The sequence below is a fragment of the Ambystoma mexicanum genome, chromosome 5p (assembly GCF_040938575.1).
Source record: "Ambystoma mexicanum isolate Mex_15411 chromosome 5p, UKY_AmexF1_1, whole genome shotgun sequence".
In the NCBI taxonomy this organism is placed as follows: domain Eukaryota; kingdom Metazoa; phylum Chordata; class Amphibia; order Caudata; family Ambystomatidae; genus Ambystoma; species Ambystoma mexicanum.
Genome location: NC_090930.1, coordinates 740,480,424 through 740,505,697, shown reverse-complemented (window position 1 = coordinate 740,505,697; position 25,274 = coordinate 740,480,424). Strand labels below are relative to the sequence as shown.

The 25,274-nt window shown below is 39.1% G+C and overlaps 20 non-coding genes across 20 annotated transcripts; 8 read left to right on the top strand and 12 right to left on the bottom strand.

Moving 5' to 3' along the window:
• Window positions 1-409: 409 nt before the first annotated feature.
• Window positions 410-481, bottom strand: TRNAQ-UUG (transfer RNA glutamine (anticodon UUG)). The gene has a single exon. It is a non-coding gene; the product is annotated as a tRNA-Gln (tRNA).
• A 259-nt stretch (window positions 482-740) lies between these two features.
• On the top strand, window positions 741-812 carry TRNAQ-CUG (transfer RNA glutamine (anticodon CUG)). Its single transcript has one exon. It is a non-coding gene; the product is annotated as a tRNA-Gln (tRNA).
• Window positions 813-1,693: 881 nt separating this feature from the next.
• TRNAQ-UUG (transfer RNA glutamine (anticodon UUG)) lies at window positions 1,694-1,765 on the bottom strand. Its single transcript has one exon. It is a non-coding gene; the product is annotated as a tRNA-Gln (tRNA).
• Window positions 1,766-4,118: 2,353 nt separating this feature from the next.
• TRNAQ-CUG (transfer RNA glutamine (anticodon CUG)) lies at window positions 4,119-4,190 on the top strand. The gene has a single exon. It is a non-coding gene; the product is annotated as a tRNA-Gln (tRNA).
• A 913-nt stretch (window positions 4,191-5,103) lies between these two features.
• Window positions 5,104-5,175, bottom strand: TRNAQ-UUG (transfer RNA glutamine (anticodon UUG)). The gene has a single exon. It is a non-coding gene; the product is annotated as a tRNA-Gln (tRNA).
• Window positions 5,176-5,432: 257 nt separating this feature from the next.
• On the top strand, window positions 5,433-5,504 carry TRNAQ-CUG (transfer RNA glutamine (anticodon CUG)). Its single transcript has one exon. It is a non-coding gene; the product is annotated as a tRNA-Gln (tRNA).
• Window positions 5,505-6,385: 881 nt separating this feature from the next.
• On the bottom strand, window positions 6,386-6,457 carry TRNAQ-UUG (transfer RNA glutamine (anticodon UUG)). The gene has a single exon. It is a non-coding gene; the product is annotated as a tRNA-Gln (tRNA).
• A 2,377-nt stretch (window positions 6,458-8,834) lies between these two features.
• On the top strand, window positions 8,835-8,906 carry TRNAQ-CUG (transfer RNA glutamine (anticodon CUG)). The gene has a single exon. It is a non-coding gene; the product is annotated as a tRNA-Gln (tRNA).
• Window positions 8,907-9,819: 913 nt separating this feature from the next.
• Window positions 9,820-9,891, bottom strand: TRNAQ-UUG (transfer RNA glutamine (anticodon UUG)). The gene has a single exon. It is a non-coding gene; the product is annotated as a tRNA-Gln (tRNA).
• Window positions 9,892-10,150: 259 nt separating this feature from the next.
• On the top strand, window positions 10,151-10,222 carry TRNAQ-CUG (transfer RNA glutamine (anticodon CUG)). The gene has a single exon. It is a non-coding gene; the product is annotated as a tRNA-Gln (tRNA).
• Window positions 10,223-11,103: 881 nt separating this feature from the next.
• Window positions 11,104-11,175, bottom strand: TRNAQ-UUG (transfer RNA glutamine (anticodon UUG)). Its single transcript has one exon. It is a non-coding gene; the product is annotated as a tRNA-Gln (tRNA).
• Window positions 11,176-13,526: 2,351 nt separating this feature from the next.
• On the top strand, window positions 13,527-13,598 carry TRNAQ-CUG (transfer RNA glutamine (anticodon CUG)). The gene has a single exon. It is a non-coding gene; the product is annotated as a tRNA-Gln (tRNA).
• Window positions 13,599-14,511: 913 nt separating this feature from the next.
• On the bottom strand, window positions 14,512-14,583 carry TRNAQ-UUG (transfer RNA glutamine (anticodon UUG)). Its single transcript has one exon. It is a non-coding gene; the product is annotated as a tRNA-Gln (tRNA).
• A 1,212-nt stretch (window positions 14,584-15,795) lies between these two features.
• Window positions 15,796-15,867, bottom strand: TRNAQ-UUG (transfer RNA glutamine (anticodon UUG)). The gene has a single exon. It is a non-coding gene; the product is annotated as a tRNA-Gln (tRNA).
• Window positions 15,868-18,216: 2,349 nt separating this feature from the next.
• TRNAQ-CUG (transfer RNA glutamine (anticodon CUG)) lies at window positions 18,217-18,288 on the top strand. Its single transcript has one exon. It is a non-coding gene; the product is annotated as a tRNA-Gln (tRNA).
• A 913-nt stretch (window positions 18,289-19,201) lies between these two features.
• Window positions 19,202-19,273, bottom strand: TRNAQ-UUG (transfer RNA glutamine (anticodon UUG)). The gene has a single exon. It is a non-coding gene; the product is annotated as a tRNA-Gln (tRNA).
• Window positions 19,274-20,485: 1,212 nt separating this feature from the next.
• Window positions 20,486-20,557, bottom strand: TRNAQ-UUG (transfer RNA glutamine (anticodon UUG)). Its single transcript has one exon. It is a non-coding gene; the product is annotated as a tRNA-Gln (tRNA).
• A 2,350-nt stretch (window positions 20,558-22,907) lies between these two features.
• TRNAQ-CUG (transfer RNA glutamine (anticodon CUG)) lies at window positions 22,908-22,979 on the top strand. Its single transcript has one exon. It is a non-coding gene; the product is annotated as a tRNA-Gln (tRNA).
• Window positions 22,980-23,892: 913 nt separating this feature from the next.
• Window positions 23,893-23,964, bottom strand: TRNAQ-UUG (transfer RNA glutamine (anticodon UUG)). Its single transcript has one exon. It is a non-coding gene; the product is annotated as a tRNA-Gln (tRNA).
• Window positions 23,965-25,176: 1,212 nt separating this feature from the next.
• TRNAQ-UUG (transfer RNA glutamine (anticodon UUG)) lies at window positions 25,177-25,248 on the bottom strand. Its single transcript has one exon. It is a non-coding gene; the product is annotated as a tRNA-Gln (tRNA).
• Window positions 25,249-25,274: the final 26 nt, after the last annotated feature.

The window sequence follows — 25,274 nt, the reverse complement described above, 5'->3', positions numbered from 1 at the left end:
ATAGGATTAACCCTTTAACAATTTTGAAAGAGAATGGCGATACAATAGAGCTGCTTTTCCCAAAATGGTATTATTAATGTTGTTGCTGCATCTTCAAGTAAAAAGAGAATCCATTGGGTCACAGATTGAGCATGTTTCTTAACATTGAGTTAAGTTTGAAAATTTCAAATCTTTTATGTATGTTTCCGATGCAGATCTGCCCATCGACTCAGAATGACCTCACTGTTCATACATTTAAAAAAAATGCATAAAGGTTAAGGTGCTAGGCACAAAAGTGGATTTTTATGAAAAGTTATGCCAGAGAGTGAGAGCGAAAATGAATACCCTACACCACTAACCTTATGAATATTACTATCTTTGGCCTATAATTTAAGACAACAAGGAGACAAAGTGTGTTAGAGCAAGAGAGAGGTTCCACCGAGACTTGAACTCGGATCGCTGGATTCAAAGTCCAAAGTGCTAACCATTACACCATGGAACCCTTGTTGAGCAGAGCTTCATAAGGGCAATGAGAATATAGGGCACAGTCAAGATTTTTACTGACCTATAGTAACCGTTTACTGATATTATATCGAAGCACCACTGTTGCTGTTGGATGCTGTGCAATCGCAAAGTATTGGCTTCATGTCTCATTTGGATCAAATTCTTCCTCTGGAGTCTAATGATATAGGAATATTACATATTTTCTCTGATGTGCTCTGTTTTTCCAGAATGAAGTGCATCATGCTACTGAATATGTGGGTTCCATGGTGTAATGGTTAGCACTCTGGACTCTGAATCCAGCGATCCGAGTTCAAGTCTCGGTGGGACCTTGGGGCTGCTTCTCTTTTAGAGTTGCCTTTCATTTGCAGATAGATATAACAGCAATAGCTTTGCTTTACAGCCCACTTTGATGGCAGTCTTCTTTGACCAAAGAATATTAATAGTTTCTGGGGATGACTCTCTTTTGCCACAAAGAAACTGCCCACTCTCATATCTCCAAAGCTCCAAGGTATAATGGCTATTAAACTGGCTTTTGATCTCAGCGATTTGCATTGAAAGCCCAGGAGGCCCCTAAAATCAGTTGAATTGTTTCCTGATAATTTAGAGTTTATTTCTTCTTTCGAGAAAGGTGTGATCCAAATAAAGTAAGTACATTTAAACAAGGGCACTTGATCAGTAAATGCACTACTTTCTAGAACTCATAACTCTTGTAAGTTATAAAAAGTTTGCTCTCCATACAGTTTGTCAACTCAAAGAATTACATTTTTTACACATTTAATAAGACCATCAAATTGCTTGAAACATAGGAATGATTGTGAAAGTGAATATGATTCACCAAAATATTTGTATAACATTTTTTAATGTTAATAAAATAGGGCTTTTTCCAATCTTTTCACATCAATGTTGTTTCTGCATGTTCCAGTGAGCAGAGAATCTACTGCACATAGTGTGTACATTTTTCTTTTCATAGAGTTAAGGTTGGACATTATTCATCTGTGGAAAATGTTTCTGAGAGATATCTGGGTGCCCACTCTGATTGACCTTAGGGATTGTACATTAACGATATGTAGTTGCATCACTGTATTGGTATCAGGCACCAAAGTGCATTTAAATGTAATGTCGTGCAGAGAGAGTCGACTGAACTTCTGAATATTAACTCTGTTGAATTGTAATTTGAGAAATTAGAAAATGGAGTGTAAGAGCAAGATAACGGTCCCACCGAGACTTGAACTCGGATCGTTGGATTCAAAGTCCAAAGTGCTAACCATTACACCATGGAACCCTTGCAAGATGCACCTGAGAGCGATGAATCAGAAATGGCAATATAGAGCACATTTACAATTTTTACAGATTCATAGTCCCAATTGACTGATATCATACAAACACAGCGATGTTGTCGATTGACGTTGTGCTATAGCAATCTCTGTGCTTTATAGAGCATGTAGATCAAATTCTTCCTCTTGAGGCATATGATTAAGCAATATTAAATATTGTTTCTGACTGCCTCTGTTTTGGCATAATGAAGTTCAGCATTTGCGGAAGTATTTAGGTTCCATGGTCTAATGGTTAGTAGGCTGGACTCTGAATTTAGTAATCTGACATGTTATAGCTATATTTTGTTTTCCTTTGGGTGTATTGTCATTTTATGCACATAGATTTCCTAGCAGTGGCTGTGATGAATAGTTCAATTTGATAGCAGCTTCCTTTTGAGAATTTGAAAAAAAAAGAATTAAATAGTCTCTCTGGATGACTCTGCTTTGATTTCTATGTGCACATCCCTTTTGCGTTTCAGAGGGATTGACCAACATACACAACAGTGCTTGGAAGACCTCTTCCTCCCTCATGGCATGTAAAGCTAACCTCTCTCCTACCGTGTGTTTTTTTACTTTTTAAATTCCCCTTCCGAGTCATGATCATGTAACTGAATTTACATTTTTAGATTTTAACTGCAGTAGTTGCTTGTTTTTCATTTTTATTTTTGTGTACGCATACATCCCTTTTTGTGGGGAGGGGGGAGTGATGTCTGTTTACTTATATTAGCTAATATAGGTCATTTTATGTCCGCTTACAATATGTGTCAGGATTTTTTATGTCGTTTCCAATCAATGTCTAATATCAAGTGGTTTGCAGCAGTCATACAAAGGCACGTAACACCCCCAAAACACCTACATAAGTTAGAAATACTCCGGAAGAGTACTCAGTTTATGAAAAGGCGGTGAATCCCAAATAGAACTGTAAATGTAAGCTAGCAAGCAGACTGTGCACCCCTGTTTGGAACTATGACCTGTGTGTTGCCCTCTATTAACAGAACAATGTAACTGCAGCCCATGTCACATAAAATAGAAAGTAGAGATTATGCAAATTAACTCCCAGAAGAGCCTGGTGTCACCCCAAAAGGTGTCATGCTTTTCACACCAAGAAACATCCACACATAGATCCCTGCGAACCTCAAAAACGTACAGGAAACCCTGTCCAGCGCTTTGCTCCCAGAGGAGATAAGGTTGAAAAACCACCCTATGTTAAAAGTGTCCATAATCCATGCCAGCTGCCCTGTCTATAGGCCTAGGGGCATGAGTGGAAGGGTTTAACCTGCCTGGGTTCTTGGGCATGGTTTCATCATGCCTCAGTTTACAATGGCACTCTGCCACTTTGTCAGGCTTTAAAGAAGCCTGACTCCTGCAGAGCAAAAGATCTGATTATTTCCTTACATGTTTTGTACGTAAGAATGCGGATGGTGCTCTGAGCCTCCTATGGTGGTTATTAAGCATGGTATACATACCATAGCATGTAACTGTGCCTACAAATGGAACATTTTGTTCATTTATTAGGGAGTTGTGAAAATGGCAAAATCAAATTGCCATTACTGACACAGACCAGCTGCCGCTGTCCGGACATTTCGTCGAAAGACATTTCGTCGAAAGACATTTGGTCGACGTAATTTGGTCGAAAGCCAAATGGTCGATTTTTTTATTTATTTATATATATATTTTTTAGGTTGTAGTTTAGGGAAAAAAAGGGGTTTTTAGAAAAAAAGGGGGTTGGGGGGACCCCCCCAAACCCCCCCCCAAAAAAAAATGTGAAAATAAAAAACAAAGCAATTCGACCATTTGGTTTTCGACCAAATGGTTTCGACCAATTGTCCTGTCGACAAATTTTTTTCGACGAAATGTCTGGCAACCCAGCTGCCGACTGTTGCTATTGACAGGAGTTCCAGGTGTATAAACTGAGGAGATCACCAGTTCAATTACCTGTGAACGCATTTTGAAGCTCATTCACAACCAGTTCATGCCCGTTCTCTCCATTTTGGCTTTCTGGCTGGCCGAGGGGCCCTTCAGTAATGTTCTTTGCTAACCATTACACCATGGGCCCCTTGCTGGTGCAACCTGACAGAGTTGTAACAGAAATGAGAATCGAGATCTCATGCATCATTTTAACAAACTCATATTCCTAGCCCACGGATATTATGCAAATGTGGAACTGTTTAGTTGGTTGTTGCGCAATAGCAAACTCTTTGCTTTACAGCTCATTTGGATAGGATTCTTCCTCTGGAGGCATAAGATAAAAGAATATTGCATACATTCTCTAAAAGGCTCTTTTTTTGCTGCAATGACGTTCATCATGTCACTAAGTATGTAGGTTCCATGGTGTAATGGTTAGCACTCTTGACTCTGAATCCAGCGATCCGAGTTCAAATCTCGGTGGGACCTTGGGAATTACTGTGTTTGTTTTCCTCTCAGTGTCTTGTTTTAATAGCAATGACGCTGCTGTGTCGCCCACTTTCATAGCATTATTCCCTGGGTGCATTTGAAAAAAGAAAGATTTTCCATGGATGACGCTCTTTAGCCACAATGAAACCCACCACTTTCTGTGGTGTGAAAGACCTATGGTGTAATGGTAGCACCCTGGAGGTTGAATCCAATAATTTGCATTGAAATCTCTGTAAGAGTTTACCATCAGTCGAACCTTTCCCTTATCGTTTATTGTGGATGTCTTCTTTGAAGAAAGGTATGATCCAACTAAAGTAAGTACATTCACGAATGGGCCCTTGGTCGGTACAAACAGTATTTATACACCTCAGGCCTTTTGTGAATTAAGAAAAGTGTGTTCTTCGTTCTATTTTTCATCTCAAACTGATACCTTCATTTTACAAACATGTAAAGACTGTTAAGACGCTTGATTAATATCATTGATTCTGAATGTGGTCGCTTTTCATAGGATTAACCCTTTAACAATTTTGAAAGAGAATGGCGATACAATAGAGCTGCTTTTCCCAAAATGGTATTATTAATGTTGTTGCTGCATCTTCAAGTAAAAAGAGAATCCATTGGGTCACAGATTGAGCATGTTTCTTAACATTGAGTTAAGTTTGAAAATTTCAAATCTTTTATGTATGTTTCCGATGCAGATCTGCCCATCGACTCAGAATGACCTCACTGTTCATACATTTAAAAACAATGCATAAAGGTTAAGGTGCTAGGCACAAAAGTGGATTTTTATGAAAAGTTATGCCAGAGAGTGAGAGCGAAAATGAATACCCTACACCACTAACCTTATGAATATTACTATCTTTGGCCTATAATTTAAGGCAACAAGGAGACAAAGTGTGTTAGAGCAAGAGAGAGGTTCCACCGAGACTTGAACTCGGATCGCTGGATTCAAAGTCCAAAGTGCTAACCATTACACCATGGAACCCTTGTTGAGCAGAGCTTCATAAGGGCAATGAGAATATAGGGCACAGTCAAGATTTTTACTGACCTATAGTATACTGACCGATATTATATCGAAGCAGCACTGTTGCTGTTGGATGCTGTGCAATCGCAAAGTATTGGCTTCATGTCTCATTTGGATCAAATTCTTCCTCTGGAGTCTAATGATATAGGAATATTACATATTTTCTCTGATGTGCTCTGTTTTTCCAGAATGAAGTGCATCATGCTACTGAATATGTGGGTTCCATGGTGTAATGGTTAGCACTCTGGACTCTGAATCCAGCGATCCGAGTTCAAGTCTCGGTGGGACCTTGGGGCTGCTTCTCTTTTAGAGTTGCCTTTCATTTGCAGATAGATATAACAGCAATAGCTTTGCTTTACAGCCCACTTTGATGGCAGTCTTCTTTGACCAAAGAATATTAATAGTTTCTGGGGATGACTCTCTTTTGCCACAAAGAAACTGCCCACTCTCATATCTACAAAGCTCCAAGGTATAATGGCTATTAAACTGGCTTTTGATCTCAGCGATTTGCATTGAAAGCCCAGGAGGCCCCTAAAATCAGTTGAATTGTTTCCTGATAATTTAGAGTTTATTTCTTCTTTCGAGAAAGGTGTGATCCAAATAAAGTAAGTACATTTAAACAAGGGCACTTGATCAGTAAATGCACTACTTTCTAGAACTCATAACTCTTGTAAGTTATAAAAAGTTTGCTCTCCATACAGTTTGTCAACTCAAAGAATTACATTTTTTACACATTTAATAAGACCATCAAATTGCTTGAAACATAGGAATGATTGTGAAAGTGAATATGATTCACCAAAATAATTGCATAACATTTTTTAATGTTAATAAAATAGGGCTTTTTCCAATCTTTTCACATCAATGTTGTTTCTGCATGTTCCAGTGAGCAGAGAATCTACTGCACATAGTGTGTACATTTTTCTTTTCATAGAGTTAAGGTTGGACATTATTCATCTGTGGAAAATGTTTCTGAGAGATATCTGGGTGCCCACTCTGATTGACCTTAGGGATTGTACATTAACGATATGTAGTTGCATCACTGTATTGGTATCAGGCACCAAAGTGCATTTAAATGTAATGTCGTGCAGAGAGAGTCGACTGAACTTCTGAATATTAACTCTGTTGAATTGTAATTTGAGAAATTAGAAAATGGAGTGTAAGAGCAAGATAACGGTCCCACCGAGACTTGAACTCGGATCGTCGGATTCAAAGTCCAAAGTGCTAACCATTACACCATGGAACCCTTGCAAGATGCACCTGAGAGCGTTGAATCAGAAATGGCAATATAGAGCACATTTACAATTTTTACAGATTCATAGTCCCAATTGACTGATATCATACAAACACAGCGATGTTGTCGATTGACGTTGTGCTATAGCAATCTCTGTGCTTTATAGAGCATGTAGATCAAATTCTTCCTCTTGAGGCATATGATTAAGCAATATTAAATATTGTTTCTGACTGCCTCTGTTTTGGCATAATGAAGTTCAGCATTTGCGGAAGTATTTAGGTTCCATGGTCTAATGGTTAGTAGGCTGGACTCTGAATTTAGTAATCTGACATGTTATAGCTATATTTTGTTTTCCTTTGGGTGTATTGTCATTTTATGCACATAGATTTCCTAGCAGTGGCTGTGATGAATAGTTCAATTTGATAGCAGCTTCCTTTTGAGAATTTGAAAAAAAAAGAATTAAATAGTCTCTCTGGATGACTCTGCTTTGATTTCTATGTGCACATCCCTTTTGCGTTTCAGAGGGATTGACCAACATACACAACAGTGCTTGGAAGACCTCTTCCTCCCATGGCATGTAAAGCTAACCTCTCTCCTACCGTGTGTTTTTTTACTTTTTAACTTCCCCTTCCGAGTCATGATCATGTAACTGAATTTACATTTTTAGATTTTAACTGCAGTAGTTGCTTGTTTTTCATTTTTATTTTTTGTGTACGCATACATCCCTTTTTGTGGGGAGGGGGGAGTGATGTCTGTTTACTTATATTAGCTAATATAGGTCATTTTATGTCCGCTTACAATATGTGTCAGGATTTTTTATGTCGTTTCCAATCAATGTCTAATATCAAGTGGTTTGCAGCAGTCATACAAAGGCACGTAACACCCCCAAAACACCTACATAAGTTAGAAATACTCCGGAAGAGTACTCAGTTTATGAAAAGGCGGTGAATCCCAAATAGAACTGTAAATGTAAGCTAGCAAGCAGACTGTGCACCCCTGTTTGGAACTATGACCTGTGTGTTGCCCTCTATTAAAAGAACAATGTAACTGCAGCCCATGTCACATAAAATAGAAAGTAGAGATTATGCAAATTAACTCCCAGAAGAGCCTGGTGTCACCCCAAAAGGTGTCATGCTTTTCACACCAAGAAACATCCACACATAGATCCCTGCGAACCTCAAAAACGTACAGGAAACCCTGTCCAGCGCTTTGCTCCCAGAGGAGATAAGGTTGAAAAACCACCCTATGTTAAAAGTGTCCATAATCCATGCCAGCTGCCCTGTCTATAGAACCTGGCCATTCGTGGCCGTTCGGCCTAGGGGCATGAGTGGAAGGGTTTAACCTGCCTGGGTTCTTGGGCATGGTTTCATCATGCCTCAGTTTACAATGGCACTCTGCCACTTTGTCAGGCTTTAAAGAAGCCTGACTCCTGCAGAGCAAAAGATCTGATTATTTCCTTACATGTTTTGTACGTAAGAATGCGGATGGTGCTCTGAGCCTCCTATGGTGGTTATTAAGCATGGTATACATACCATAGCATGTAACTGTGCCTACAAATGGAACATTTTGTTCATTTATTAGGGAGTTGTGAAAATGGCAAAATCAAATTGCCATTACTGACACAGACCAGCTGCCGCTGTCCGGACATTTCGTTGAAAGACATTTCGTCGAAAGACATTTGGTCGACGTAATTTGGTCGAAAGCCAAATGGTCGTTTTTTTTATTTATTTATATATATATTTTTTAGGTTGTAGTTTAGGGAAAAAAAGGGGTTTTTAGAAAAAAAGGGGGTTGGGGGGACCCCCCCAAACCCCCCCCCCAAAAAAAAATGTGAAAATAAAAAACAAAGCAATTCGACCATTTGGTTTTCGACCAAATGGTTTCGACCAATTGTCCTGTCGACACATTTTTTTCGACGAAATGTCTGGCAACCCAGCTGCCGACTGTTGCTATTGACAGGAGTTCCAGGTGTATAAACTGAGGAGATCACCAGTTCAATTACCTGTGAACGCATTTTGAAGCTCATTCACAACCAGTTCATGCCCGTTCTCTCCATTTTGGCTTTCTGGCTGGCCGAGGGGCCCTTCAGTAATGTTCTTTGCCAACCATTACACCATGGGCCCCTTGCTGGTGCAACCTGACAGAGTTGTAACAGAAATGAGAATCGAGATCTCATGCATCATTTTAACAAACTCATATTCCTAGCCCACGGATATTATGCAAATGTGGAACTGTTTAGTTGGTTGTTGCGCAATAGCAAACTCTTTGCTTTACAGCTCATTTGGATAGGATTCTTCCTCTGGAGGCATAAGATAAAAGAATATTGCATGCATTCTCTAAAAGGCTCTTTTTTTGCTGCAATGACGTTCATCATGTCACTAAGTATGTAGGTTCCATGGTGTAATGGTTAGCACTCTGGACTCTGAATCCATCGATCCGAGTTCAAATCTCGGTGGGACCTTGGGAATTACTGTGTTTGTTTTCCTCTCAGTGTCTTGTTTTAATAGCAATGACGCTGCTGTGTCGTCCACTTTCATAGCATTATTCCCTGGGTGCATTTGAAAAAAGAAAGATTTTCCATGGATGACGCTCTTTAGCCACAATGAAACCCACCACTTTCTGTGGTGTGAAAGACCCATGGTGTAATGGTAGCACCCTGGAGGTTGAATCCAATAATTTGCATTGAAATCTCTGTAAGAGTTTACCATCAGTCGAACCTTTCCCTTATCGTTTATTGTGGATGTCTTCTTTGAAGAAAGGTATGATCCAACTAAAGTAAGTACATTCACGAATGGGCCCTTGGTCGGTACAAACAGTATTTATACACCTCAGGCCTTTTGTGAATTAAGAAAAGTGTGTTCTTCGTTCTATTTTTCATCTCAAACTGATACCTTCATTTTACAAACATGTAAAGACTGTTAAGACGCTTGATTAATATCATTGATTCTGAATGTGGTCGCTTTTCATAGGATTAACCCTTTAACAATTTTGAAAGAGAATGGCGATACAATAGAGCTGCTTTTCCCAAAATGGTATTATTAATGTTGTTGCTGCATCTTCAAGTAAAAAGAGAATCCATTAGGTCACAGATTGAGCATGTTTCTTAACATTGAGTTAAGTTTGAAAATTTCAAATCTTTTATGTATGTTTCCGATGCAGATCTGCCCATCGACTCAGAATGACCTCACTGTTCATACATTTAAAAAAAATGCATAAAGGTTAAGGTGCTAGGCACAAAAGTGGATTTTTATGAAAAGTTATGCCAGAGAGTGAGAGCGAAAATGAATACCCTACACCACTAACCTTATGAATATTACTATCTTTGGCCTATAATTTAAGACAACAAGGAGACAAAGTGTGTTAGAGCAAGAGAGAGGTTCCACCGAGACTTGAACTCGGATCGCTGGATTCAAAGTCCAAAGTGCTAACCATTACACCATGGAACCCTTGTTGAGCAGAGCTTCATAAGGGCAATGAGAATATAGGGCACAGTCAAGATTTTTACTGACCTATAGTAACCGTTTACTGATATTATATCGAAGCAGCACTGTTGCTGTTGGATGCTGTGCAATCGCCAAGTATTGGCTTCATGTCTCATTTGGATCAAATTCTTCCTCTGGAGTCTAATGATATAGGAATATTACATATTTTCTCTGATGTGCTCTGTTTTTCCAGAATGAAGTGCATCATGCTACTGAATATGTGGGTTCCATGGTGTAATGGTTAGCACTCTGGACTCTGAATCCAGCGATCCGAGTTCAAGTCTCGGTGGGACCTTGGGGCTGCTTCTCTTTTAGAGTTGCCTTTCATTTGCAGATAGATATAACAGCAATAGCTTTGCTTTACAGCCCACTTTGATGGCAGTCTTCTTTGACCAAAGAATATTAATAGTTTCTGGGGATGACTCTCTTTTGCCACAAAGAAACTGCCCACTCTCATATCTCCAAAGCTCCAAGGTATAATGGCTATTAAACTGGCTTTTGATCTCAGCGATTTGCATTGAAAGCCCAGGAGGCCCCTAAAATCAGTTGAATTGTTTCCTGATAATTTAGAGTTTATTTCTTCTTTCGAGAAAGGTGTGATCCAAATAAAGTAAGTACATTTAAACAAGGGCACTTGATCAGTAAATGCACTACTTTCTAGAACTCATAACTCTTGTAAGTTATAAAAAGTTTGCTCTCCATACAGTTTGTCAACTCAAAGAATTACATTTTTTACACATTTAATAAGACCATCAAATTGCTTGAAACATAGGAATGATTGTGAAAGTGAATATGATTCACCAAAATAATTGTATAACATTTTTTAATGTTAATAAAATAGGGCTTTTTCCAATCTTTTCACATCAATGTTGTTTCTGCATGTTCCAGTGAGCAGAGAATCTACTGCACATAGTGTGTACATTTTTCTTTTCATAGAGTTAAGGTTGGACATTATTCATCTGTGGAAAATGTTTCTGAGAGATATCTGGGTGCCCACTCTGATTGACCTTAGGGATTGTACATTAACGATATGTAGTTGCATCACTGTATTGGTATCAGGCACCAAAGTGCATTTAAATGTAATGTCGTGCAGGGAGAGTCGACTGAACTTCTGAATATTAACTCTGTTGAATTGTAATTTGAGAAATTAGAAAATGGAGTGTAAGAGCAAGATAACGGTCCCACCGAGACTTGAACTCGGATCGTTGGATTCAAAGTCCAAAGTGCTAACCATTACACCATGGAACCCTTGCAAGATGCACCTGAGAGCGATGAATCAGAAATGGCAATATAGAGCACATTTACAATTTTTACAGATTCATAGTCCCAATTGACTGATATCATACAAACACAGCGATGTTGTCGATTGACGTTGTGCTATAGCAATCTCTGTGCTTTATAGAGCATGTAGATCAAATTCTTCCTCTTGAGGCATATGATTAAGCAATATTAAATATTGTTTCTGACTGCCTCTGTTTTGGCATAATGAAGTTCAGCATTTGCGGAAGTATTTAGGTTCCATGGTCTAATGGTTAGTAGGCTGGACTCTGAATTTAGTAATCTGACATGTTATAGCTATATTTTGTTTTCCTTTGGGTGTATTGTCATTTTATGCACATAGATTTCCTAGCAGTGGCTGTGATGAATAGTTCAATTTGATAGCAGCTTCCTTTTGAGAATTTGAAAAAAAAAGAATTAAATAGTCTCTCTGGATGACTCTGCTTTGATTTCTATGTGCACATCCCTTTTGCGTTTCAGAGGGATTGACCAACATACACAACAGTGCTTGGAAGACCTCTTCCTCCCTCATGGCATGTAAAGCTAACCTCTCTCCTACCGTGTGTTTTTTTACTTTTTAAATTCCCCTTCCGAGTCATGATCATGTAACTGAATTTACATTTTTAGATTTTAACTGCAGTAGTTGCTTGTTTTTCATTTTTATTTTTGTGTACGCATACATCCCTTTTTGTGGGGAGGGGGGAGTGATGTCTGTTTACTTATATTAGCTAATATAGGTCATTTTATGTCCGCTTACAATATGTGTCAGGATTTTTTATGTCGTTTCCAATCAATGTCTAATATCAAGTGGTTTGCAGCAGTCATACAAAGGCACGTAACACCCCCAAAACACCTACATAAGTTAGAAATACTCCGGAAGAGTACTCAGTTTATGAAAAGGCGGTGAATCCCAAATAGAACTGTAAATGTAAGCTAGCAAGCAGACTGTGCACCCCTGTTTGGAACTATGACCTGTGTGTTGCCCTCTATTAACAGAACAATGTAACTGCAGCCCATGTCACATAAAATAGAAAGTAGAGATTATGCAAATTAACTCCCAGAAGAGCCTGGTGTCACCCCAAAAGGTTTCATGCTTTTCACACCAAGAAACATCCACACATAGATCCCTGCGAACCTCAAAAACGTACAGGAAACCCTGTCCAGCGCTTTGCTCCCAGAGGAGATAAGGTTGAAAAACCACCCTATGTTAAAAGTGTCCATAATCCATGCCAGCTGCCCTGTCTATAGGCCTAGGGGCATGAGTGGAAGGGTTTAACCTGCCTGGGTTCTTGGGCATGGTTTCATCATGCCTCAGTTTACAATGGCACTCTGCCACTTTGTCAGGCTTTAAAGAAGCCTGACTCCTGCAGAGCAAAAGATCTGATTATTTCCTTACATGTTTTGTACGTAAGAATGCGGATGGTGCTCTGAGCCTCCTATGGTGGTTATTAAGCATGGTATACATACCATAGCATGTAACTGTGCCTACAAATGGAACATTTTGTTCATTTATTAGGGAGTTGTGAAAATGGCAAAATCAAATTGCCATTACTGACACAGACCAGCTGCCGCTGTCCGGACATTTCGTCGAAAGACATTTCGTCGAAAGACATTTGGTCGACGTAATTTGGTCGAAAGCCAAATGGTCGATTTTTTTATTTATTTATATATCTATTTTTTAGGTTGTAGTTTAGGGAAAAAAGGGGTTTTTAGAAAAAAAGGGGGTTGGGGGGACCCCCCAAACCCCCCCCCCAAAAAAAATGTGAAAATAAAAAACAAAGCAATTCGACCATTTGGTTTTCGACCAAATGGTTTCGACCAATTGTCCTGTCGACAAATTTTTTTCGACGAAATGTCTGGCAACCCAGCTGCCGACTGTTGCTATTGACAGGAGTTCCAGGTGTATAAACTGAGGAGATCACCAGTTCAATTACCTGTGAACGCATTTTGAAGCTCATTCACAACCAGTTCATGCCCGTTCTCTCCATTTTGGCTTTCTGGCTGGCCGAGGGGCCCTTCAGTAATGTTCTTTGCTAACCATTACACCATGGGCCCCTTGCTGGTGCAACCTGACAGAGTTGTAACAGAAATGAGAATCGAGATCTCATGCATCATTTTAACAAACTCGTATTCCTAGCCCACGGATATTATGCAAATGTGGAACTGTTTAGTTGGTTGTTGCGCAATAGCAAACTCTTTGCTTTACAGCTCATTTGGATAGGATTCTTCCTCTGGAGGCATAAGATAAAAGAATATTGCATACATTCTCTAAAAGGCTCTTTTTTTGCTGCAATGACGTTCATCATGTCACTAAGTATGTAGGTTCCATGGTGTAATGGTTAGCACTCTGGACTCTGAATCCAGCGATCCGAGTTCAAATCTCGGTGGGACCTTGGGAATTACTGTGTTTGTTTTCCTCTCAGTGTCTTGTTTTAATAGCAATGACGCTGCTGTGTCGCCCACTTTCATAGCATTATTCCCTGGGTGCATTTGAAAAAAGAAAGATTTTCCATGGATGACGCTCTTTAGCCACAATGAAACCCACCACTTTCTGTGGTGTGAAAGACCTATGGTGTAATGGTAGCACCCTGGAGGTTGAATCCAATAATTTGCATTCAAATCTCTGTAAGAGTTTACCATCAGTCGAACCTTTCCCTTATTGTTTATTGTGGATGTCTTCTTTGAAGAAAGGTATGATCCAACTAAAGTAAGTACATTCACGAATGGGCCCTTGGTCGGTACAAACAGTATTTATACACCTCAGGCCTTTTGTGAATTAAGAAAAGTGTGTTCTTCGTTCTATTTTTCATCTCAAACTGATACCTTCATTTTACAAACATGTAAAGACTGTTAAGACGCTTCATTAATATCATTGATTCTGAATGTGGTCGCTTTTCATAGGATTAACCCTTTAACAATTTTGAAAGAGAATGGCGATACAATAGAGCTGCTTTTCCCAAAATGGTATTATTAATGTTGTTGCTGCATCTTCAAGTAAAAAGAGAATCCATTGGGTCACAGATTGAGCATGTTTCTTAACATTGAGTTAAGTTTGAAAATTTCAAATCTTTTATGTATGTTTCCGATGCAGATCTGCCCATCGACTCAGAATGACCTCACTGTTCATACATTTAAAAAAAATGCATAAAGGTTAAGGTGCTAGGCACAAAAGTGGATTTTTATGAAAAGTTATGCCAGAGAGTGAGAGCGAAAATGAATACCCTACACCACTAACCTTATGAATATTACTATCTTTGGCCTATAATTTAAGACAACAAGGAGACAAAGTGTGTTAGAGCAAGAGAGAGGTCCCACCGAGACTTGAACTCGGATCGCTGGATTCAAAGCCCAAAGTGCTAACCATTACACCATGGAACCCTTGTTGAGCAGAGCTTCATAAGGGCAATGAGAATATAGGGCACAGTCAAGATTTTTACTGACCTATAGTAACCGTTTACTGATATTATATCGAAGCAGCACTGTTGCTGTTGGATGCTGTGCAATCGCAAAGTATTGGCTTCATGTCTCATTTGGATCAAATTCTTCCTCTGGAGTCTAATGATATAGGAATATTACATATTTTCTCTGATGTGCTCTGTTTTTCCAGAATGAAGTGCATCATGCTACTGAATATGTGGGTTCCATGGTGTAATGGTTAGCACTCTGGGCTCTGAATCCAGCAATCCCAGTTCAAGTCTCGGTGGGACCTTGGGGCTGCTTCTCTTTTAGAGTTGCCTTTCATTTGCAGATAGATATAACAGCAATAGCTTTGCTTTACAGCCCACTTTGATGGCAGTCTTCTTTGACCAAAGAATATTAATAGTTTCTGGGGATGACTCTCTTTTGCCACAAAGAAACTGCCCACTCTCATATCTCCAAAGCTCCAAGGTATAATGGCTATTAAACTGGCTTTTGATCTCAGCGATTTGCATTGAAAGCCCAGGAGGCCCCTAAAATCAGTTGAATTGTTTCCTGATAATTTAGAGTTTATTTCTTCTTTCGAGAAAGGTGTGATCCAAATAAAGTAAGTACATTTAAACAAGGGCACTTGATCAGTAAATGCACTACTTTCTAGAACTCATAACTCTTGTAAGTTATAAAAAGTTTGCTCTCGATACAGTTTGTCAACTCAAAGAATTACATTTTTTACACATTTAATAAGACCATCAAATTGCTTGAAACATAGGAATGATTGTGAAAGTGAATATGATTCACCAAAATAATTGTATAACATTTTTTAATGTTAATAAAATAGGGCTTTTTCCAATCTTTTCACATCAATGTTGTTTCTGCATGTTCCAGTGAGCAGAGAATCTACTGCACATAGTGTGTACATTTTTCTTTTCATAGAGTTAAGGTTGGACATTATTCATCTGTGGAAAATGTTTCTGAGAGATATCTGGGTGCCCACTTTGATTGACCTTAGGGATTGTACATTAACAATATGTAGTTGCATCACTGTATTGGTATCAGGCACCAAAGTGCATTTAAATGTAATGTCGTGCAGAGAGAGTCGACTGAACTTCTGAATATTAACTCTGTTGAATTGTAATTTGAGAAATTAGAAAATGGAGTGTAAGAGCAAGATAACGGTCCCACCGAGACTTGAACTCGGATCGTTGGATTCAAAGTCCAAAGTGCTAACCATTACACCATGGAACCCTTGCAAGATGCACCTGAGAGCGTTGAATCAGAAATGGCAATATAGAGCACATTTACAATTTTTACAGATTCATAGTCCCAATTGACTGATATCATACAAACACAGCGATGTTGTCGATTGACGTTGTGCTATAGCAATCTCTGTGCTTTATAGAGCATGTAGATCAAATTCTTCCTCTTGAGGCATATGATTAAGCAATATTAAATATTGTTTCTGACTGCCTCTGTTTTGGCATAATGAAGTTCAGCATTTGCGGAAGTATTTAGGTTCCATGGTCTAATGGTTAGTAGGCTGGACTCTGAATTTAGTAATCTGACATGTTATAGCTATATTTTATTTTCCTTTGGGTGTATTGTCATTTTATGCACATAGATTTCCTAGCAGTGGCTGTGATGAATAGTTCAATTTGATAGCAGCTTCCTTTTGAGAATTTGAAAAAAAAAGAATTAAATAGTCTCTCTGGATGACTCTGCTTTGATTTCTATGTGCACATCCCTTTTGCGTTTCAGAGGGATTGACCAACATACACAACAGTGCTTGGAAGACCTCTTCCTCCCATGGCATGTAAAGCTAACCTCTCTCCTACCGTGTGTTTTTTTACTTTTTAATTCCCCTTCCGAGTCATGATCATGTAACTGAATTTACATTTTTAGATTTTAACTGCAGTAGTTGCTTGTTTTTCATTTTTATTTTTTGTGTACGCATACATCCCTTTTTGTGGGGAGGGGGGAGTGATGTCTGTTTACTTATATTAGCTAATATAGGTCATTTTATGTCCGCTTACAATATGTGTCAGGATTTTTTATGTCGTTTCCAATCAATGTCTAATATCAAGTGGTTTGCAGCAGTCATACAAAGGCACGTAACACCCCCAAAACACCTACATAAGTTAGAAATACTCCGGAAGAGTACTCAGTTTATGAAAAGGCGGTGAATCCCAAATAGAACTGTAAATGTAAGCTAGCAAGCAGACTGTGCACCCCTGTTTGGAACTATGACCTGTGTGTTGCCCTCTATTAACAGAACAATGTAACTGCAGCCCATGTCACATAAAATAGAAAGTAGAGATTATGCAAATTAACTCCCAGAAGAGCCTGGTGTCACCCCAAAAGGTTTCATGCTTTTCACACCAAGAAACATCCACACATAGATCCCTGCGAACCTCAAAAACGTACAGGAAACCCTGTCCAGCGCTTTGCTCCCAGAGGAGATAAGGTTGAAAAACCACCCTATGTTAAAAGTGTCCATAATCCATGCCAGCTGCCCTGTCTATAGGCCTAGGGGCATGAGTGGAAGGGTTTAACCTGCCTGGGTTCTTGGGCATGGTTTCATCATGCCTCAGTTTACAATGGCACTCTGCCACTTTGTCAGGCTTTAAAGAAGCCTGACTCCTGCAGAGCAAAAGATCTGATTATTTCCTTACATGTTTTGTACGTAAGAATGCGGATGGTGCTCTGAGCCTCCTATGGTGGTTATTAAGCATGGTATACATACCATAGCATGTAACTGTGCCTACAAATGGAACATTTTGTTCATTTATTAGGGAGTTGTGAAAATGGCAAAATCAAATTGCCATTACTGACACAGACCAGCTGCCGCTGTCCGGACATTTCGTCGAAAGACATTTCGTCGAAAGACATTTGGTCGACGTAATTTGGTCGAAAGCCAAATGGTCGATTTTTTTATTTATTTATATATCTATTTTTTAGGTTGTAGTTTAGGGAAAAAAGGGGTTTTTAGAAAAAAAGGGGGTTGGGGGGACCCCCCAAACCCCCCCCCCAAAAAAAATGTGAAAATAAAAAACAAAGCAATTCGACCATTTGGTTTTCGACCAAATGGTTTCGACCAATTGTCCTGTCGACAAATTTTTTTCGACGAAATGTCTGGCAACCCAGCTGCCGACTGTTGCTATTGACAGGAGTTCCAGGTGTATAAACTGAGGAGATCACCAGTTCAATTACCTGTGAACGCATTTTGAAGCTCATTCACAACCAGTTCATGCCCGTTCTCTCCATTTTGGCTTTCTGGCTGGCCGAGGGGCCCTTCAGTAATGTTCTTTGCTAACCATTACACCATGGGCCCCTTGCTGGTGCAACCTGACAGAGTTGTAACAGAAATGAGAATCGAGATCTCATGCATCATTTTAACAAACTCGTATTCCTAGCCCACGGATATTATGCAAATGTGGAACTGTTTAGTTGGTTGTTGCGCAATAGCAAACTCTTTGCTTTACAGCTCATTTGGATAGGATTCTTCCTCTGGAGGCATAAGATAAAAGAATATTGCATACATTCTCTAAAAGGCTCTTTTTTTGCTGCAATGACGTTCATCATGTCACTAAGTATGTAGGTTCCATGGTGTAATGGTTAGCACTCTGGACTCTGAATCCAGCGATCCGAGTTCAAATCTCGGTGGGACCTTGGGAATTACTGTGTTTGTTTTCCTCTCAGTGTCTTGTTTTAATAGCAATGACGCTGCTGTGTCGCCCACTTTCATAGCATTATTCCCTGGGTGCATTTGAAAAAAGAAAGATTTTCCATGGATGACGCTCTTTAGCCACAATGAAACCCACCACTTTCTGTGGTGTGAAAGACCTATGGTGTAATGGTAGCACCCTGGAGGTTGAATCCAATAATTTGCATTCAAATCTCTGTAAGAGTTTACCATCAGTCGAACCTTTCCCTTATTGTTTATTGTGGATGTCTTCTTTGAAGAAAGGTATGATCCAACTAAAGTAAGTACATTCACGAATGGGCCCTTGGTCGGTACAAACAGTATTTATACACCTCAGGCCTTTTGTGAATTAAGAAAAGTGTGTTCTTCGTTCTATTTTTCATCTCAAACTGATACCTTCATTTTACAAACATGTAAAGACTGTTAAGACGCTTCATTAATATCATTGATTCTGAATGTGGTCGCTTTTCATAGGATTAACCCTTTAACAATTTTGAAAGAGAATGGCGATACAATAGAGCTGCTTTTCCCAAAATGGTATTATTAATGTTGTTGCTGCATCTTCAAGTAAAAAGAGAATCCATTGGGTCACAGATTGAGCATGTTTCTTAACATTGAGTTAAGTTTGAAAATTTCAAATCTTTTATGTATGTTTCCGATGCAGATCTGCCCATCGACTCAGAATGACCTCACTGTTCATACATTTAAAAAAAATGCATAAAGGTTAAGGTGCTAGGCACAAAAGTGGATTTTTATGAAAAGTTATGCCAGAGAGTGAGAGCGAAAATGAATACCCTACACCACTAACCTTATGAATATTACTATCTTTGGCCTATAATTTAAGACAACAAGGAGACAAAGTGTGTTAGAGCAAGAGAGAGGTCCCACCGAGACTTGAACTCGGATCGCTGGATTCAAAGCCCAAAGTGCTAACCATTACACCATGGAACCCTTGTTGAGCAGAGCTTCATAAGGGCAATGAGAATATAGGGCACAGTCAAGATTTTTACTGACCTATAGTAACCGTTTACTGATATTATATCGAAGCAGCACTGTTGCTGTTGGATGCTGTGCAATCGCAAAGTATTGGCTTCATGTCTCATTTGGATCAAATTCTTCCTCTGGAGTCTAATGATATAGGAATATTACATATTTTCTCTGATGTGCTCTGTTTTTCCAGAATGAAGTGCATCATGCTACTGAATATGTGGGTTCCATGGTGTAATGGTTAGCACTCTGGGCTCTGAATCCAGCAATCCCAGTTCAAGTCTCGGTGGGACCTTGGGGCTGCTTCTCTTTTAGAGTTGCCTTTCATTTGCAGATAGATATAACAGCAATAGCTTTGCTTTACAGCCCACTTTGATGGCAGTCTTCTTTGACCAAAGAATATTAATAGTTTCTGGGGATGACTCTCTTTTGCCACAAAGAAACTGCCCACTCTCATATCTCCAAAGCTCCAAGGTATAATGGCTATTAAACTGGCTTTTGATCTCAGCGATTTGCATTGAAAGCCCAGGAGGCCCCTAAAATCAGTTGAATTGTTTCCTGATAATTTAGAGTTTATTTCTTCTTTCGAGAAAGGTGTGATCCAAATAAAGTAAGTACATTTAAACAAGGGCACTTGATCAGTAAATGCACTACTTTCTAGAACTCATAACTCTTGTAAGTTATAAAAAGTTTGCTCTCGATACAGTTTGTCAACTCAAAGAATTACATTTTTTACACATTTAATAAGACCATCAAATTGCTTGAAACATAGGAATGATTGTGAAAGTGAATATGATTCACCAAAATAATTGTATAACATTTTTTAATGTTAATAAAATAGGGCTTTTTCCAATCTTTTCACATCAATGTTGTTTCTGCATGTTCCAGTGAGCAGAGAATCTACTGCACATAGTGTGTACATTTTTCTTTTCATAGAGTTAAGGTTGGACATTATTCATCTGTGGAAAATGTTTCTGAGAGATATCTGGGTGCCCACTTTGATTGACCTTAGGGATTGTACATTAACAATATGTAGTTGCATCACTGTATTGGTATCAGGCACCAAAGTGCATTTAAATGTAATGTCGTGCAGAGAGAGTCGACTGAACTTCTGAATATTAACTCTGTTGAATTGTAATTTGAGAAATTAGAAAATGGAGTGTAAGAGCAAGATAACGGTCCCACCGAGACTTGAACTCGGATCGTTGGATTCAAAGTCCAAAGTGCTAACCATTACACCATGGAACCCTTGCAAGATGCACCTGAGAGCGTTGAATCAGAAATGGCAATATAGAGCACATTTACAATTTTTACAGATTCATAGTCCCAATTGACTGATATCATACAAACACAGCGATGTTGTCGATTGACGTTGTGCTATAGCAATCTCTGTGCTTTATAGAGCATGTAGATCAAATTCTTCCTCTTGAGGCATATGATTAAGCAATATTAAATATTGTTTCTGACTGCCTCTGTTTTGGCATAATGAAGTTCAGCATTTGCGGAAGTATTTAGGTTCCATGGTCTAATGGTTAGTAGGCTGGACTCTGAATTTAGTAATCTGACATGTTATAGCTATATTTTATTTTCCTTTGGGTGTATTGTCATTTTATGCACATAGATTTCCTAGCAGTGGCTGTGATGAATAGTTCAATTTGATAGCAGCTTCCTTTTGAGAATTTGAAAAAAAAAGAATTAAATAGTCTCTCTGGATGACTCTGCTTTGATTTCTATGTGCACATCCCTTTTGCGTTTCAGAGGGATTGACCAACATACACAACAGTGCTTGGAAGACCTCTTCCTCCCATGGCATGTAAAGCTAACCTCTCTCCTACCGTGTGTTTTTTTACTTTTTAATTCCCCTTCCGAGTCATGATCATGTAACTGAATTTACATTTTTAGATTTTAACTGCAGTAGTTGCTTGTTTTTCATTTTTATTTTTTGTGTACGCATACATCCCTTTTTGTGGGGAGGGGGGAGTGATGTCTGTTTACTTATATTAGCTAATATAGGTCATTTTATGTCCGCTTACAATATGTGTCAGGATTTTTTATGTCGTTTCCAATCAATGTCTAATATCAAGTGGTTTGCAGCAGTCATACAAAGGCACGTAACACCCCCAAAACACCTACATAAGTTAGAAATACTCCGGAAGAGTACTCAGTTTATGAAAAGGCGGTGAATCCCAAATAGAACTGTAAATGTAAGCTAGCAAGCAGACTGTGCACCCCTGTTTGGAACTATGACCTGTGTGTTGCCCTCTATTAACAGAACAATGTAACTGCAGCCCATGTCACATAAAATAGAAAGTAGAGATTATGCAAATTAACTCCCAGAAGAGCCTGGTGTCACCCCAAAAGGTGTCATGCTTTTCACACCAAGAAACATCCACACATAGATCCCTGCGAACCTCAAAAACGTACAGGAAACCCTGTCCAGCGCTTTGCTCCCAGAGGAGATAAGGTTGAAAAACCACCCTATGTTAAAAGTGTCCATAATCCATGCCAGCTGCCCTGTCTATAGGCCTAGGGGCATGAGTGGAAGGGTTTAACCTGCCTGGGTTCTTGGGCATGGTTTCATCATGCCTCAGTTTACAATGGCACTCTGCCACTTTGTCAGGCTTTAAAGAAGCCTGACTCCTGCAGAGCAAAAGAGCTGATTATTTCCTTACATGTTTTGTACGTAAGAATGCGGATGGTGCTCTGAGCCTCCTATGGTGGTTATTAAGCATGGTATACATACCATAGCATGTAACTGTGCCTACAAATGGAACATTTTGTTCATTTATTAGGGAGTTGTGAAAATGGCAAAATCAAATTGCCATTACTGACACAGACCAGCTGCCGCTGTCCGGACATTTCGTCGAAAGACATTTCGTCGAAAGACATTTGGTCGACGTAATTTGGTCGAAAGCCAAATGGTCGATTTTTTTATTTATTTATATATCTATTTTTTAGGTTGTAGTTTAGGGAAAAAAGGGGTTTTTAGAAAAAAAGGGGGTTGGGGGGACCCCCCAAACCACCCCCCCCCAAAAAAATGTGAAAATAAAAAACAAAGCAATTCGACCATTTGGTTTTCGACCAAATGGTTTCGACCAATTGTCCTGTCGACAAATTTTTTTCGACGAAATGTCTGGCAACCCAGCTGCCGACTGTTGCTATTGACAGGAGTTCCAGGTGTATAAACTGAGGAGATCACCAGTTCAATTACCTGTGAACGCATTTTGAAGCTCATTCACAACCAGTTCATGCCCGTTCTCTCCATTTTGGCTTTCTGGCTGGCCGAGGGGCCCTTCAGTAATGTTCTTTGCTAACCATTACACCATGGGCCCCTTGCTGGTGCAACCTGACAGAGTTGTAACAGAAATGAGAATCGAGATCTCATGCATCATTTTAACAAACTCGTATTCCTAGCCCACGGATATTATGCAAATGTGGAACTGTTTAGTTGGTTGTTGCGCAATAGCAAACTCTTTGCTTTACAGCTCATTTGGATAGGATTCTTCCTCTGGAGGCATAAGATAAAAGAATATTGCATACATTCTCTAAAAGGCTCTTTTTTTGCTGCAATGACGTTCATCATGTCACTAAGTATGTAGGTTCCATGGTGTAATGGTTAGCACTCTGGACTCTGAATCCAGCGATCCGAGTTCAAATCTCGGTGGGACCTTGGGAATTACTGTGTTTGTTTTCCTCTCAGTGTCTTGTTTTAATAGCAATGACGCTGCTGTGTCGCCCACTTTCATAGCATTATTCCCTGGGTGCATTTGAAAAAAGAAAGATTTTCCATGGATGACGCTCTTTAGCCACAATGAAACCCACCACTTTCTGTGGTGTGAAAGACCTATGGTGTAATGGTAGCACCCTGGAGGTTGAATCCAATAATTTGCATTCAAATCTCTGTAAGAGTTTACCATCAGTCGAACCTTTCCCTTATCGTTTATTGTGGATGTCTTCTTTGAAGAAAGGTATGATCCAACTAAAGTAAGTACATTCACGAATGGGCCCTTGGTCGGTACAAACAGTATTTATACACCTCAGGCCTTTTGTGAATTAAGAAAAGTGTGTTCTTCGTTCTATTTTTCATCTCAAACTGATACCTTCATTTTACAAACATGTAAAGAGTGTTAAGACGCTTCATTAATATCATTGATTCTGAATGTGGTCGCTTTTCATAGGATTAACCCTTTAACAATTTTGAAAGAGAATGGCGATACAATAGAGCTGCTTTTCCCAAAATGGTATTATTAATGTTGTTGCTGCATCTTCAAGTAAAAAGAGAATCCATTGGGTCACAGATTGAGCATGTTTCTTAACATTGAGTTAAGTTTGAAAATTTCAAATCTTTTATGTATGTTTCCGATGCAGATCTGCCCATCGACTCAGAATGACCTCACTGTTCATACATTTAAAAAAAATGCATAAAGGTTAAGGTGCTAGGCACAAAAGTGGATTTTTATGAAAAGTTATGCCAGAGAGTGAGAGCGAAAATGAATACCCTACACCACTAACCTTATGAATATTACTATCTTTGGCCTATAATTTAAGACAACAAGGAGACAAAGTGTGTTAGAGCAAGAGAGAGGTCCCACCGAGACTTGAACTCGGATCGCTGGATTCAAAGCCCAAAGTGCTAACCATTACACCATGGAACCCTTGTTGAGCAGAGCTTCATAAGGGCAATGAGAATATAGGGCACAGTCAAGATTTTTACTGACCTATAGTAACCGTTTACTGATATTATATCGAAGCAGCACTGTTGCTGTTGGATGCTGTGCAATCGCAAAGTATTGGCTTCATGTCTCATTTGGATCAAATTCTTCCTCTGGAGTCTAATGATATAGGAATATTACATATTTTCTCTGATGTGCTCTGTTTTTCCAGAAGGAAGTGCATCATGCTACTGAATATGTGGGTTCCATGGTGTAATGGTTAGCACTCTGGGCTCTGAATCCAGCGATCCCACTTCAAGTCTCGGTGGGACCTTGGGGCTGCTTCTCTTTTAGAGTTGCCTTTCATTTGCAGATAGATATAACAGCAATAGCTTTGCTTTACAGCCCACTTTGATGGCAGTCTTCTTTGACCAAAGAATATTAATAGTTTCTGGGGATGACTCTCTTTTGCCACAAAGAAACTGCCCACTCTCATATCTCCAAAGCTCCAAGGTATAATGGCTATTAAACTGGCTTTTGATCTCAGCGATTTGCATTGAAAGCCCAGGAGGCCCCTAAAATCAGTTGAATTGTTTCCTGATAATGTAGAGTTTATTTCTTCTTTCGAGAAAGGTGTGATCCAAATAAAGTAAGTACATTTAAACAAGGGCACTTGATCAGTAAATGCACTACTTTCTAGAACTCATAACTCTTGTAAGTTATAAAAAGTTTGCTCTCCATACAGTTTGTCAACTCAAAGAATTACATTTTTTACACATTTAATAAGACCATCAAATTGCTTGAAACATAGGAATGATTGTGAAAGTGAATATGATTCACCAAAATAATTGTATAACATTTTTTAATGTTAATAAAATAGGGCTTTTTCCAATCTTTTCACATCAATGTTGTTTCTGCATGTTCCAGTGAGCAGAGAATCTACTGCACATAGTGTGTACATTTTTCTTTTCATAGAGTTAAGGTTGGACATTATTCATCTGTGGAAAATGTTTCTGAGAGATATCTGGGTGCCCACTCTGATTGACCTTAGGGATTGTACATTAACGATATGTAGTTGCATCACTGTATTGGTATCAGGCACCAAAGTGCATTTAAATGTAATGTCGTGCAGAGAGAGTCGACTGAACTTCTGAATATTAACTCTGTTGAATTGTAATTTGAGAAATTAGAAAATGGAGTGTAAGAGCAAGATAACGGTCCCACCGAGACTTGAACTCGGATCGTTGGATTCAAAGTCCAAAGTGCTAACCATTACACCATGGAACCCTTGCAAGATGCACCTGAGAGCGTTG